The sequence below is a fragment of the Anticarsia gemmatalis genome, chromosome 17 (assembly GCF_050436995.1).
Source record: "Anticarsia gemmatalis isolate Benzon Research Colony breed Stoneville strain chromosome 17, ilAntGemm2 primary, whole genome shotgun sequence".
Taxonomy (NCBI): domain Eukaryota; kingdom Metazoa; phylum Arthropoda; class Insecta; order Lepidoptera; family Erebidae; genus Anticarsia; species Anticarsia gemmatalis.
The window spans coordinates 2,404,978-2,419,761 of record NC_134761.1 but is presented as its reverse complement, the minus strand read 5'-3'; positions in this window follow the sequence as shown (position 1 = coordinate 2,419,761).

Here is a 14,784-nt window from a genome sequence, read left to right as displayed (position 1 = left end):
AATAATCGCGCTTCTTGTATAAATGCGGCGCCCGCGACTGTAGGGACACCATGGAGTTTGGAAAATAGGAGACAAAAATGTTGTCTTTATAACAATTTAGCGAAACAATCTTAACTTTAGATTTTTTTGTTGTTTCATTTATATTATTTTTCTGGCTATGAATATAAAGTATGTAATACATGTTTTTTAAAATCTCTAAGTATAAAGTTAGCATACATGCTCTTTTCAATAGTATGTTATTTAAATGCTCTAAATAACAAGCTTTAACTTATGTATTTGTAACCCTTATAACTTTTAAACTTCCACGTTACGTTGCATGTTTAACACTTTCTATAATAAATAAAACTTACCACTTACTATAAAAATAACGTACTTTTATTAAAAGGAAAAATATGACTCATTAAAATTAACTCTACAATCACATGAAAATGTTCAAACTTTATTCGAGACTGTCTCACCAAACTTCAAATCACAGTCACCTACTCAGTCGCCGGCATCGTAGAATTGAATTAGTATCTATTAATACGTATTACATATACGCGTCTAGTGCCAGAGTTTCCCTAAGGCCGACCATAGAGGTCACGTAGTTAATACACGTACACTATACGTCATAGTTATGACGTAGTAAGTCATTAAATCATGATTTAGGCTCTAAGAATTGCTCTTGTGTAGCGGGGTCTTTTTACTACAAACAGCAGACACAAATTACAATCGAATCAGAAACAACTGACTGTGGATCACAAAAATTGTTCGGCAGTCGAACCCACGGTCTCCAGACACACTGCTACCACTTCAACCACTGGGTCACGGAGGTCGCAAATTTAGCCATAGTTTTCTTGATTTAGGTACTGGTTTTGTGTAAAGAATAGAATTTGTTAAATTAAATAAGTCTTTACCTTGCATGGCCAAAAATGTGTTTAATACATTTATTGAGGGTATGCAAAGTCCCCAAACCGCACTTGGCCAGCGTGGTGGACTCAAGGCTTAACCCCTCCCTTCTTTGGGAGAAGTTCTTGTGCAGTGGGTTAAATAACCCCTCAAACGTCCGTGGAGGGTATTGTAATATAATTATGGATACTTTAGTCTCCACGGACGTTTGAGTTTCTTTTAGAGCCGGAGTTCCCAAAGGCCAAGCAAAGATCACGTAGGCAACGCGTCATAGTTATGACGTAGTTATATTGAATGATATAGCTCTAGTTAATATGTAGTTATCTTGTTTATTTGGTTTAATTCAAAGTATATGACGTGTTTTATTTAATAGGTGAGCTTTATAAACGGGAGTATGTCACATAACGAAGGCAAAAGAAGCGTATTTTATCAAAATCCCTAACTCAACTTCCATTTGTTTTGTTAATTTTAAAGGTAGGCTACTGCAGTTTCCGGCTGGGACGCGGAGTATCCGATCGGAGGTACCGCGTCCTGGCCACGTTATGGTGACCGCAGAAGGAACACCGTCAGGTTTTTAGTCGGTATACCCAAGTCAGCCGGAACGCCTTGCCGGCGGGAGAGCCCGACAGACCCCCGCTTTCCTCCCTGGGGCGGGACATGCAGTAATGCATTTTACTGACGAAAAAAAAAAAAGGCTACTGCAGTTTAAATGTTAGCAGTTAAAAGTATATGAAACTTGTTTAGTACGGCAGTCATACCGACTGTGACGAAAGTAGGTGAAGCCCGATTCCAGCACATGGGCTAACCACATTGGCCACTTTGCATTAGCTGATTCCAACATAGTTTGGAAGAAAGGCTAGGCCGATGATGATCTGTTAAAACGGGGGTAAACCTACATATACAAATTTAGCATTAAATATGATTTCCATTCATTAAACTACGTCATAATTAACAAATCACAGTATTACTGCTAAATGCGATATCTTTAAATAATTATGTCAATGTCAAAATCGTCATACGTGCGTGTTATTTCCTCATTAGTACTTATTCGAAACTGTTTAATTCTAATAATTTATAGCTATAGGGAAATTACATTGTTTTTGAAGTAATTCATTCATAAAACGAATTATTAATGGATGTACGTGGAGTAATGTTAAGTGACCATTAGAGATGAAACGGATAGCAGTTTGGCCGGATACCGGATACCGGATATTCGGCCTACCACCTGGCCGGATAGCCGGATATCCGGCCGCCGAATATTCGGCGGACCTTAGCCGTTTGGTGCAGCGCACACACACTTGGCGTAGGCGACGTGCGAACGACCGGGTGGCCTCAGTTTGATTCGGGTCTTTTCGTTGATGAGCGAAGTTAGCAATTCTTTCATTCATTGACTTATTGTGTCGATTGCAGTGCAGACACGTGCGTGACTTTAGGTTATTATTTCATTGTGCTATTGTTATTTGAAAATTTCAAGTTCTTAAGTCTTACTAAATAAAGTAAATAATTACTAAACAATTTTTTTTTATCCAGACCTTTTCTTATTTCGGCCGGATGTCTATCCGGCCGAATAGTAGTTATCCGGTATTCGGCCGGATAGTATTAAAGCCGCCGGATAGGCCGGATACCGGATAGTTACCGGATATCCGTTTCATCTCTAGTGACCATGCCGCGCTGATGGTGGTGTTCGATTTCATCATGGAAAAGGAGATGAACGAATTTTTATTAAAAAATTGGCGATGGCATTGTATATTTTTTAAAGGAAAGAGCGTGAATCTGTCCTGATATCTGCTTTTTTAGGGGAGAAAACCGCAAGTGTGACCATTAATAACCAGACTCATTTCGTCGTCCCTCAACCGCCAATATGATTCGTGAATGTAGGAAATCAGAAACTTTACTATCACATAGGTCCCTCGTCATCTTTCAAATTGCACCTCGTCTCGTTCTTTGGACACCGAGCACATTATTCTTATCAGTGTCTTATAGTAAGTGTTCGTAAATCTAACACAAGAAAGAGAGAATAACAAAAATTACTACATTTGCATCGACTAATTGAAGTACAAGTAGCCATACAGTACTAAATACAAATATTACCCACATAATAATATGTACATACAAACACATAAAATCACGCCTTTTTCCCACCTTTGCAGGCAGAGACCAGAGTACGCCACTTGGTATATACTGATAATTAATTTATAAAAGCATACAAGACAAACCCGGTACGATTATAATAGAACGTATAGTATACGTACACAGACGTACGTACAATGAGTAATGTCTACGTGACGTGACGTCATTGAATGTTGATCATTGCGCACGCGCAGCATGCACTCAGAGGTCAAAGTTTACGCAAGGTAGTGTTAATCATCGGTATTTGCTTGCTACGGTAGCACCTTATAAGTGCATCTGTGCATTGTTTACTGATGATCCAGTCACAATGTCTTGGGATCGATTCTGGAAAAATTAACACTTGAGTCGAAGTTTTAGGAGTTGTTTTAGAATATGCAGTTTAGTCATTCGCGTTCTGATAACTATCCAGGTTTATCGTACTCACTGGTTACATAATATTTATAAACTTTGGGCAGGTATACTTTTCCAATTCAAAAGTTGGTTCAGAAAAGAATACCTCTACCTGTAAATGTACCTAAAGGATATAAATCCAGAACAAAAAACGAGTTAGTATATAATTATATAAATCTGAATGAAAGAGAGCTACTTGTTAAGCAGAATAACTAATTTTATCTTATTCTGTAAGAACTTTAACCTCCAAAATATAAGGGGTTCCCAGTATATAATCATATGAGTCAAAGATAAAGCCTTTGACTGTGACCTCGCGAATGGTGTGACATCTACCTACAACGTGTGGGGATAACTAATTAAGTTTTGTGGTTCTTAATACTACATTTTAGCTTCACAATCTACTTCCATATTCGACTTCGACTGGCTCTGTAGACAGTCGGTAGTGTGACTGCCGCGCAGTCTTTTGTTCGAATCCCAAGTCGTTCCAAAAAGATAATCTGAGTTTATTTTATAGAAATTGACAGCACGAAGAGCTCGTAAACCCATAGGTTTTAGACGAGGAAATAAATAATAGTAGTATATAACGTAAAATAGACGAGGTCATTGACATGTTATCAGTGTTTTCGTTAAACTATAATAATAACATTTGTTCATACGAAGCAGGAAATACTTTACTAGTATTTCACAATAGTCACTACTGATAAACTATGTTTAATAGTAAAATAATAATTAATTAATAACGGTTTACAATTAATTATGTTGTTGTGTCTTGATATTTTGTATGTTTGTATGCTGAAATTTTGAAATGGATGGAACATAACCGGCAATGAGAGTTGAACCGCAAGACCGATAGCTTTACGTGCTCTCCGATGGACGGAAAATGACAATACCAATGCACAAAATCACTGCCTCCGTGGCGCAGTGGTTTAGGTAACCACACCGCTACCATTGCGTCGCGTCGGGAGGTCGTGGGTTCGATTCCCACACGGGACAATTATTTGTGCGGTCCACAAATAATTGTTTCTGGTCTGGTTGTACTTTGTGTCCGTTGTTTGTATGTTTGTAAATATCTCCGACACAAGAGCGATTCTTAGTGCGGGAGTTGTCCTATAATATATATTTTTTAATAGTTGAAAAAACTGTTTCGTCTTACATAATGCTGGAAATTCCAGCTTACAAGCAGAGATCTAAACGAAAATAAAATATAAAGCTCAACTAGTTTTTTTTTGTAAAGTCTATTTTAAATATTTGCATGTTTCTTGGCGCCGGCTCAAGACTATGGCGTCTGTTGCGGTTAGATTCCTCTTGTATATAAAAACATTTACGCTTAGCAAATGAGTGGGTATTAAAAAAGGTTTTACAATAATAGATGGATGCGGCTTAGTTTCGCTATAGCTAGGGCCTTTAATAGTAAGGTTAAAGAGAAACAAATAGATAATACCAAGTTGAAAGGTAAGTTTGAAGAGAATCACGCTGACGAGACCATACCAACCTGTGACCATAATGATAGCATTTTGTGTCCGCTGATTCTATATGTTAAACAAATAAACCACTAGATACTTACTCAATTCTTACTGTAGGACTGATTAAAAAGAGAGACAACTACAAGAAATACTTCATTAATTTTACCATCGAATGTGAATAAATAAAAAAGCAATGTAAGTAAAAATATATAATAATTTATGGATCCTAATAGATTTTAATGGATTGTCCCGTTTGTCCCGTAATGTTAACCTGAAGGGTTCTATAGTCTTAGAAGTTTTCCCGTCATAAGACAAATCAGTCATAATCATGGGAGAGAAACATTCTGTCGGGTCTACTTACGAGAGCCTGACTTCCTTCTTTTAAAATATACAAAATTATGTTTATAACAAACACAATACATAGACTAATAGTTGAACGAAATGAATTGCTTTTGAAGCGCTTGAACCTATCAATGATAAACAAAATGATTATAATTATGGTGTATAAACACCGTGTGCACGTGGTGGGTATTAAACAGTGATTACCGGTCAACCTTGTGATGGTAAATGATCATCACAATTCATCCTTTTAATACTGATATTCAATCTACAGTACTACAAATAATAATTATTACTTTTGCGTCGTTGCAAAGATATTTATCCGACACGTAATGAAGTTGTTAGTATATGTATTATCCAACTCTCGAGTAATAATTCGAACTTTACTACATATTTTGAAACAAGGGTCCGTCGCGTCTGTTTGTTTGTTTGTATCAAACACAAACCAAATGATCGGATTTAAGGCGGTTTCTTCCAAAGATAGAGAGATTAATTTCAAACCTTTTATGCAAATATGACAAAAAGTATCTTAAACTCCTAAAATATCTATAAATGAGCTAGTAATTGCTTTAATATAGATTAAAATATAGTAAAGTATAGTATAAAGGATTTTTTGCGCATAACAAAACAAAGATGTTAGGAAATTCTTTTGGACAACTACTAATTTGGAATGTCAAAATATATGCGGTATGAATGCGATAATTCCGATAGTATAAAAAGCGCTTCTGATTCTGGCTACTACATTCCTTTACGACACAAATAAATAATCAATATGAACAGCTACTATATTTAATTGGCAACATGTTTTCGTACAAATATGGCCGCAAAATTCGGCCATTGCCATCGAGTATTGTTAATGAGTTATGATTCATTGACTTCGGACGAGAGGAAGATTTTACGAGTCTAAGAATGTTGATTAATATGATGTTGCCACATATTGGGAATGACGTGTTTTTATACGAAATATTCCAAATATATTTTATTTATGTATTACCTATAGCCCGATTCTCTTCTAGTATCGATAACTGGCTAGCTGTTGAAAATTTGGTCTGATAATCATCTCTTTATCAGCGCCTATAGCAGACATTGTAGATGTATTTTTCAGTACATTTGTCAAACTGATGATACTCGATGGTTCCAATTGTATAGAATCGCGCTACTGTTGTCTGAATGCGAAGATATTGGGTTATCCTGACCTCGTTAACAAAATTCTGTGAATATTTTCACAAAATTCCGCACATGGTCTTGGGCTTTAAACATTTTTCCTTATTTTGGGAAGAGATCTGTATATACCTGGTGAAACATAACAGTAAAATTAAGCATGTATACGATCTTCCTTGATTTTTTTTGCATAGCAAAGGGCATTTTGAATCTTGTGATCTTAAGGCAATTTAAACTAAATTACACTAAACATTTTCCTTAACCGTAATAACAATAATTTTGGCTCGTAGACGAACCGGTAAGAAACCGGTCAATTATTAAATAAATCAATTAAAATTGTTTATTTCAATGTTGTTGTTTATCAAAATTAAATGGACTACTATAGCTACCTTTTTAGTTTGGTTTTGTAAATGCGATGTGTAGGCGATCACAAACCATTTACGATTTTAAACGAGTCACTGTTTTAATTTTTTGTTGAATGGCAAATTGATTTGAGTTCAAATAAAAGACACAAAGTACCTATATATACCTAATCAAATACCAAACCCACATATCATGGATCACAAAGTTTTAAAAGACAAGTTCTACTGCACTCGAACTATGAATATTTATTGTTCTTGTGATAGAGGGTTTTTTTTCAACCATTTAGACGAAACCAGACCCAGAACAACTATTTATAGATTGAACAGTTTGTTCTATGTGGAAATCGAACCCACGACCTTATGTTTTGGAGGTAGTCGCCTATCAACTATCACCTGCTGCCTGTGCCTAACTGCGCTACGGAAGCCATCTTGAATATAAATAAAAAAATAACTATTGGGAATCGAACCCACGACCTTTGCGTGTATACAACTCAAGCACCAAACAGACATCGTCATCTTATTTTCCTTTACTTCATAATAAAAGTATTGTTTACGGGTTGACGTGATGATCTAATCACGTCAAACCCTAGAAATCACTAGCTAGACTACGTCTGTGCTTACCTAATAGTGGTTAACTGCGTGATAGTTCAGACATTTCAAAGTAAAAACACAGGTAAAGGTTCAAATCCTAAGAAGTACTTGAATCATAACAACTTAAGTCATTGTGGTTTATTATAATTAAGTAATGATGCAACCTAAATTAAAAATACAATAATTACCTTAAGCAATATTCAAAACGATGAATAATAAAATCTGAAATTACGGAAGCAAGTCTATCCTGATGGTATGCTTTTCCCGACTATAGACCTCGCATACCTTCAAAAACTGTTCTAAAGAACTTTCAGGCATGCAAGGGTGCATCACGATGTTTTACTTCTCCGTTGGAACAAGTGATAATAATTTCTAATACACACATAACTTCGAAAAGTCCTTGGTGTGTTGCCTTGGGTTCCGACCTGCAACCACTTGCGTGGGAGGTGTCAACTTATACCACTCGGCTATCACTACTTTCACTAAGACAATTTTGGGTTAAAAAAACCAAGACACCTAAGAGTAAGTTAGACAGAACTGGTGAATGCCATCGCGTTACGTGTTTTAAAATTAATCATATGCATAAGCTTAGTGGTCAACCTACTGTCGAAATTGTTCAAATCACCCAAAAGGCCTTTGACGTGGCATACCGGCTGTCATCTAATTGATAACAACCGGGACCGTGTTTTACATGTCCTCCGAAGTACGGAGACACTCAGTTCGAAGACCCATCCTATCCATAAATTCAGTCACATAAAGTTAAATAGCTCGAACTATATGCAGGTATATCTGTTCCGTCATGGCAAGGGTTAGACCAATAAATTATCACATAATAAGAAACCATAATGATTCATAATTAATATAAATAGCGAATGCACCATGTTTGGCCACATTTCTTTGTTGCCGCATTACTAACACTGTGATCAGTTAGTCATAGATGCGTGCGCGCAAGATCCGCGTACATCATTTTATCATTTAGTCATCATAACAAAAAACGTCAGTAAAAAGTCCCAAGGAATGTGATGATTTCGCATAAAAGGTAATAAGTATTGATGTGAATCAATGGTTCAGGAAAAGCCATGAAGTTAACGGCTTAATCTGATAGCGTATCTTTGGATCGTAAAATACCTTCTCGTAGAAGATAATAGATATAATAATATTTTCTAAGTACTTATTTACAGTGATATTGTACCTGCTAAAAATTATGAGGATGGATTTATGTATGCATGTCTGTTACTCTGTCGTGCTCAAACTACTGAAAAGATTTTGATGAAATTTTCTTAAACAGTTAGTTTATAATCTGAATTGAAATATCGGATACCTATTTTCGCTGGAAATCTTCTCAATTAAAGTCTGTTTGTCCGTTTTTTAATTAGAAACGGTGACCCACACAGAATGGCAGAATATTATTATGATTAATTCAAAAAAGGATATACAAAAAACTACAACCGTGAATATAAGACGGTTTGTACTAATTACTACAATTGAACATTCTTACATTCAAACAATCAGATAAACTTACGATTTATTGAATTACATTAATAGCAGCCTTCGAGTGCCAACCGTTCATTGATTACAGGCTTCCAACCAAGTAATTGTTACAATATTACATAATTCACACTTATCTTTACATCTATTCGTAGGTTAATACTATAAATGCAGCAGTCTGTCTGTTAGGCTTTAATAGCTAAATTACCAAACCAATTTTCATGAGACTTTGCACTTTCTTTGATACACTTGAAGAACCGAGCGCTATTTTGACAAAGACATAATATATTTTCCCTAATATACATGTAATTGCAACCGTAAGGATGCTAAGTATTACATAATTCTGCAGTCGTCTTTATCTTTATTGTGTATTGTTTAAAAGTTTCAAATGTGTCGTACCCTACATATACGACACATTATAAACTTTTATACCAATTTAAACATAAATGCGTTAGAAATAAAGGGGTAAGTCCATAAAGAAATCCATTATCCAGGTCGAATACATTGTAATCATAAAGTGTGAATTATTAACGTAATTGATTTAACTGTATCGCCTGAAGGGATATATCAATGTTGATATTACCTTGTAAGAATAATGTTTAACTTTAAGCTATTATAGGCCCACTGCTGGGAAATGGTTTCCTCTCGAACGAGGGAGGGGTTAGGCCTTGAGTTTCCACCACGCAGGCACAGTGCGATTTGGAAACTGTGCATTCCTTAAAAAAAACTGTTTTAGAGAATAGAATATCATAGAATATAATTATTTGCATAAAATGTGGTAACAATAAAAATAAATATGTATGTAAGTAGAATCGAATTTAGAACTCTTGCATGCAAGGCTTCATTCTCGCCATTAAAAGAACTGATATTTATTTCTAATACACACATAACTATGCAAAGTCATTGATATGAACATGACAAGCAACTCCATGGATTGCAGTTTCACGTTAATTCCCGAATAATATCAGGTAACAGACATGTAACATGAAATTTAAGGTACAGGGGATAATTATTACCACAGAGTGTTTACTCTGGGTAATATTCAAAAATATTAACGCTCAATTCATGAACGATAACTTTATCTTGTGGTTATAACTTGCATTAAATCCAGATGCTATTTATACTGCCGATGGGAACGAAACCATAGCGCGTTTCAGGAATACGGTACAACGCCATCTATCGAGCTAATGGGTAGTTGTATTTACGGGTAAAGGATGAGAGTTTGGTCACATTTTATTGTAATAGGTGTTTGTTGTTTGTTATTTACTATGTAAAAACATAATAATACGTTTTATAATCAAGCCTTTTTCCTATAGTGGTAGGCAAAGACCTAAGAACGCTATTTTCTATCCCTACAAACTTCTATTGCTGCATTTATATTAGTAAATATGTCATACAGGACCGTATAAGAGTAGTAAAGTACTAAAACTATGAATATAAGAAGAATAGTGATAATTAATATACTACATATGTAAAAAAACCTTTCGTAAGAATAATTATTATTTTAAATGATTGATGCCTAATTTTGATTGACAAACATAAATTACTAACCCCCGGTTTCTGAGGTACATTTAGCGGTAGTTTATCTATTCAGTAGCGTTTTTTTATATGAGTTTTAACACTATTGAATGGATTAACTACCGCTAAAAGTACATACGTCAAAAACACGGGAACAAATGTGCCTCAGAAACCGGGCATAAATGTCATAGTTTAGATCTATTCATAAAGTAAACATATTTTTTGTCTATTTTCCTCAATTTCTACTGTATACAGCAAAGGCACACTATTATTATTCCGAGAATACGTTTCCGTTAATTGTAGAGTGCATATGAGTTATGAATGAACAGATCTTGACACACATTTGTAATGTAACGAAGTTACTTGTTGTATAGGGTCACCATGAACTCCACGTATTAAATTTTTACTGGTTTCATTCTCCCTTTAATTTGGCCAGGATTTGCTATGAAATATGATGGTGATCGACTGCCAAATATTACTTATTTTGTTTCTGTGGTTCTCCTTCGAGAGTGTTTTAGATAAATAAAGGTTATTTGTGTTATGAGGATGTCATAGAACGTTTTGCGTTACGTCGACTAGCACACTTATTTATGTATTTATCACTCACTTACATTTATCATCACAGTCACAAAGACTAATTCTATAGAGAAGTTTCAATAAAATCTTAATTAGGTACTATAATGATTGCTAAGAGTATAATTAACAACACAAAATGTGACCTTTGTAAATTCGTTATGCGAACACAAAAATATTAAGCATCAGAAAGCCCTGACAGTGAATGGAAGCCGAAGAAGACAGCTCAAAGTGTTAAAATAAGACCTAGTTGTCCAAAAAATGGTGTTCCATTTTTTCTACTACTAGGTCTAAAATGAAAAAAAAATAGTCGAAGTATCATAATAAGTAATAGCCAGAGATATTGATTTTAACATCTAGCTAGGATTAGTTATTTACAATCATAGCAGTCTTATAATTTTTATGATCGATCGATCAAACGAGACGACATTCATGCTATGATTTATGAAGTGCTATAAATATATGCGGCGACGTGTTAAATGCATTTATTTCCTGATTATATTTAAATGCTGTACTTTGATTTATTATTGGAGATTACTCAGATTAATGTGTGTCGTACGAATTTACATCGATCGTTATTATTTCTGAATAGGTATATACCCACTTAAAGACTAGAGCCTCCCACGCGATTAAGTTCATAAGAAGTACCTCTTCTCGTAGATGATATTTACTGGATATAAAATATAATAATATTATGTTTAATAAAAGTATTTTATTCCACTAGTATGGCCTTTTTAGGGTTCCGTACCCAAATGGTAAAACGGGACTCTGTCACTAAGCCTGCACTGTCTGTCTACCTGTCTCCAGGTTTTATCTCATAACCCATTATAGCTAGAAAGCTGAAATTTTCACAAGTGGTAATATTAAATTAAGTTACTCTACAATTGATCGCAATTTTTTTAAATATTAATTAAACATTATTTGAATAAGAGGATTTGAAGGACTTTGTTAAGTACAAAATATCACAGGTACTTTATATCTCCTAAGTATTTACAATATTGATTTATATCTTCAAGAGACAAGGGTGTGACATAATGCATAAGATTATCTATGCTAATGAAATTCTTCACGCTTGCAGATTTGCACCTGGAATTAATTGAATAAATTATGTATCTTAACCCATGATTAATAACGGATTGAAATTCTTAGTAAGATTTAATTATTAGGTACTAAATAAAGTACGGTCGCATCAGTACCTATTTGAAGTTAACTTTAATTTAAAATACGTGAAGTAATTCAGAGCTTTAACCCTTCTTTTCATTCTGGGAGGAAACCTTTGCCCAGCAGTGTATCAGTAATGGTATCCAAACGGACTTCACAAGCTTGTAATTTTGGCAAAATAAAAACATTATTTTCTTTATCAACTATTTTGGTAATAAAATCGGCACCGCAGTTTAGTAATAGAACATAACAGACAGAAAGACAAATTTGTCTTTTGAAATTAATAAGAAATTATTCTATTTCTTAGCCCAAAATTATCCACAAGCGTGAAAACCCTAACTACCAACAAAGTGACAAACCAACCTACAAATACCTAAACTAAACCCTAGCGACTACAAATTAAGACATAAAATGCTCTACTCCAAAAATAAACTACGAAATAAATGCTCCGTAACTTCGAAGAAACGCTTATGGTTGATTCATTTTCGACGACAACGAGTTTTTAGTGTTTATCCTTAAAAGAATTAGGCCATGGTTACTTGTATGGCGCCCTGTTTAAATATTCAATACCTTTTATCCTGTTTTTTGTTGAATACTTGGAATTGTTCAAGTGAAACCTCATTGCAGAATATGGTTTAGCAATTGAAAGATTTTGGTCATACAATGTATGAAGTATAAAAAATGTTCGGTATGATTTATTCTAAGCTTATTTTCTACTTTCAAGGGTATAATAAAAGCTTTTAAAAAATGTGCTTTTGTTTTTTCCTTAACGACTGTCTACAAATTTTGTATGAAATATTGATGACAACGCCTCTGGCGGGCGCCGTGAGAACCATTTTTGTAGTACATTTGAAATGTCAAACTCGATATTCCGTAATACCGACTCACCGACTAAGAATCATGCCACTAAATTGATTAAATAAAAGTTACCCTTAGTAAGTAAAACATAATGTGGCAAGCTACTTCTATTTTTGCAGAAAAAAGATTTAATTTCAATTTAAAGCCTTTATAGGTGTGCAGAATCAGACACTGGTATTCATTATACTCATTTAATTAGTCTCAAATTACTGGTTGTAGTTAACTAGCAATTACTTGAACATTATTTAATATGTAGATCTTTTACTGTGCCCTTAATCGAGGAACTTGATTTGTAGTAAACATCAACCATACATTTACCTACTTACTTCATACAATTAGCACGAAAACATGTCTTCATTACCATTTTACATACTTAGTCAGCAATTTTTCACAAAATTACACGTTTGGGTGATAAATTTTAATAAATATATTTGTTGAGAGAGAATACTTAAACTCAGTATCTAAAAAGATCCAATTACTTCTAAAATATACAAATTCCATTTCAAAAATTTCGCTATTAACTAATACAAATATTTTAGTTTATTCTACTAAATCTTATTTCATGATTACACGTATGAGATAAAACCGACATGTTTTTAATAAAACTGCTCATAAATATTTAATTAATTGATAAACTCTTTTTGCAATCATATCAATTCATATTATATGAAATGGTCGTCTGTACAGAACCTGTATAAGAACATGTTTTTTATGTTTCTTAGAAATTATAGGATTGATTATATTGCAAGGTGTTAATCAGGTTCTCATGGGACCGACTCGAAAATACCTATATAATTATGTTATTATGCAAATCATTTTTTTTTTCTGTTTACGACTATTTTCAAAAGCTATTTTTGTATAACCAACTACTGTAGTAGGGAATTGCCTCGGTAGTCTAGCGGTTTAATGTATACAAATTCTGATCAAGCGGTCTCGGGCTCGATTCCCGCGTCGGCCAATGCCGTGTTGGTATCTTCTAAAATGTTTGTTAAAAATAACAAGAGTACTGTATTTCTTCTGTACTTCTACTGTATTTCTGGTTATGTCCTTTTAATGCATGGATAAGTAGTAGACCATCCCTCTTATGCATAAAAATATATGAAGTTATGAAAGGCTTTTAAATTGTTTTGTTTCTTTCACTCCTTAGCGAAATGAAAGAGATAAACATATTTTAGTAGTTGTTTAACTAAAGTAGGTTTATAGTGTGTTTATGAATAAGAGAGTTTATCCCGGAAAGAAGCGCAGAACAAAAAAGAACAAAACGCGGGCGAAGTCACCAACAGAAACTACTATTACATATTCATGTATAAAGTATCAAGGCTACATTTTTGTCTAGCACCGTGCATAAATAAACCTCCATGAGCATCAATTTATCATTACGATACGTTTAACGGCCACTTATCCGGTAGATAGCGTGTAATGTAACGACAAAGTGAAATATTATGGTAATCGCAGTCTAGACCCCGTTATTACGAGAAACGTATAATTTAAAATCTATTGAATAGCTACTTAGGAGGTACAGTTGCTTGCAAACTTGTTATAAAAGCTTATGAAGTTTGTTCTTGAATAGTAAGTATATTTAGTTATTAAGTAAAGCTATTTTTAAATAGGAACATAATTTACCTTTAAAATACGAAGTATTCTCCTGTCCAAATTTTCAACACCTAAACATTAAGAAATAATCTATACTTTCGGCGCTGTAACCTGGTTCACTGGAGCCGAAAAAGACGGTGCTGAAAGAGTAATAGGTACTTCTAAAATACATTGGCAATAAAAAATACAAGCTACACCTTTAAGAAAAACAATCATAAGGGTAAGTCACTTAAGTAGATGGAACTGAAATTTGCCTTTAACATAGTCAG